Genomic DNA, 2,122 nt, shown 5'->3' with positions numbered 1-2,122 from the left:
TTGCTGGAGGATGGATTCCTAGAAATTTGACCTGTTAAGAGAGAAGTTACTTGCATTTTAGATATAGGGAATGTCTACCCTGTTCCAAAAAGATGCACGTAAATACATGTTGTCACTACCGTCTATGAGTGAACCCTTGCCCACATCTGCAACCACCCTGGATAGCATCAACCTTGCCAATTTCCACCAGTCAGGTGATAAAATAAATTTTCACATATTGAGGTATGGGGAAGTCATTCTGGCTTATACATGACTTAACTTAAATTTTATTCTCACTAAAACAGCCTGTTTGTGGCCTATCAAACATACATTATACATCTGCTTTAACTATTAAAGAAAAGGGCACATTGACCAGAAGTAATGAATGTCCATGTTAAAAACAAAGGTTAGATGCCTCGATGCCAGTACTGGCCCTCCTTTTCATGATAAGCCTCCCTTCCCAGGTGCCAAGGCCGTAGTGACTCACTGTGTATGTATGTGCTGTTTTTTTTTTTTTAAACCTTGAAGGAATGTTAATGTTCTTTGTCCTGACAAGATATAAAACTGTGCCGAAAACCAGGCTTCTCTAGAGCAGTTTCACAGAATAATTTGGGAAGCTGGCTTCTGGGCTAATGTCCTTACTTTGGCTCAGATAAAACTCTTTTCTATTCTTATTATTGACTATTTATTAATTATTATTGTCAACACAGGTTAACATGCTCTCTCATCACTTATATTTACATTTCCTGCATCGTTACTGAGGTTGTACATATTTTCATTTAATTGATAGCTATTTGTCTGTTTTGTACTGTGAATTCTTGGTTTCATCCTTTGCCCATTTTTATGGGTTTGTATGTTTTTGTCTTATTGGTTTGTCGGAACTCCTTGTGTATGTATGATATGGAGATAATCCGTTTTGAAAGTTATAAATAACTTTTGATGGTGATGGATATGTTCATTCTTGATTGTGGTGATGGTTTCACAGGTGTATACTTATGTCAAAACTCATCAAATTGTACACTTTAAATATGTGCAGTTTATTGTATGTCAATCATACCTCAAAAAAGCTGTTTAAAAAAGAAAGTTATATAATTAGTAATATATTTTCTCCTAGTTGTCCTCTTTCTTTAAATTTTATTTATTTTCTTGATCATATATAAGTTTTCAAAAAATATTTATTCATTTATTGGGCTGTGCTGGCTTTAGCTGAGGCACATGAAATCTACAGTTTTTACTGTGGCATATGGAATCTAGTTCCCTGACCAGGGATCGAACCTGGGCCCCCTGTAATGAGAACCCAGAGTCTTAGCCACTGGACCACCAGGGAAGTACCTCTTGGTCATACATAAGTTTTATGTGTCACTTATTTATTTATATATTGTTCTGGAGTTATCTTAGCTGTGTGACTTAGGCAAATTACCTAGACTTTCTATAACTTGGGCTTTCCTGGTAGCTCAGATGGTAAAGCGTCTGCCTACAATATGGGAGACCCGGGTTTGATCCCTGGGTCGGAAAGATCCCCTAGAGAAGGAAATGGCAACCCACTCCAGTATTCTTGCCTGGAAAATCCCATGGACCAAGGAGCCTGGTAGGCTATAGTCCATGGGGTTGCAAAGAGTCAGACACAACTAAGCGACTTCACTTCTATAACTTAGTTTTCACGTGTAAAATGAGGCTAAAAGTACCTACTGCATAAGGTTGTTGTGGGGATTAAATGAATTAACATGTATTAAAGGTTCTTAGAATGGTGACCATCACAGGATATCATACAATAAATATTAATTATTACCATTGTTTGGAATCTCATATCTTACTTAGAAAAGCCTTCTTCTTCCCAATATTATAGAAATACTCTATTTTCTTCGAGTAGTTATATAGTTTTTAACGTTTAGGTAGGCCTTTTAATCTTTAAAGTTACTTTCCTATATGGTTTGGAAGTGAAAGTGGCTCAGTCGTGCCCAACTTTCTGCAACTCCATGGACTGTCTGGAATTCTTCAGGGCAGAATACTGAAGGAGGTAGCCGTTCCCTTCTCCAGGGGTTCTTCCCAACCCAGGGATCAAACCCAGGTCTCCCGTACTGCAGGTGGATTCTTTACCAGCAAAGCAACCAGGGAAGCCAAGAATACTGGAGTGGGTAGCCTA

General features: G+C 38.0%; 1 non-coding gene across 1 annotated transcript; it reads right to left on the bottom strand.

The window, feature by feature from the left end:
• Positions 1 to 1,233: 1,233 nt before the first annotated feature.
• TRNAE-CUC lies at positions 1,234 to 1,306 on the bottom strand. The gene has a single exon. It is a non-coding gene; the product is annotated as a tRNA-Glu (tRNA).
• Positions 1,307 to 2,122: the final 816 nt, after the last annotated feature.

The sequence above is a fragment of the Oryx dammah genome, unplaced genomic scaffold, assembly GCF_014754425.2.
Source record: "Oryx dammah isolate SB20612 unplaced genomic scaffold, SCBI_Odam_1.1 HiC_scaffold_28, whole genome shotgun sequence".
In the NCBI taxonomy this organism is placed as follows: domain Eukaryota; kingdom Metazoa; phylum Chordata; class Mammalia; order Artiodactyla; family Bovidae; genus Oryx; species Oryx dammah.
Note: the sequence above shows the minus strand (reverse complement) of the source record. Positions and strands in the feature narration are given on the sequence as shown.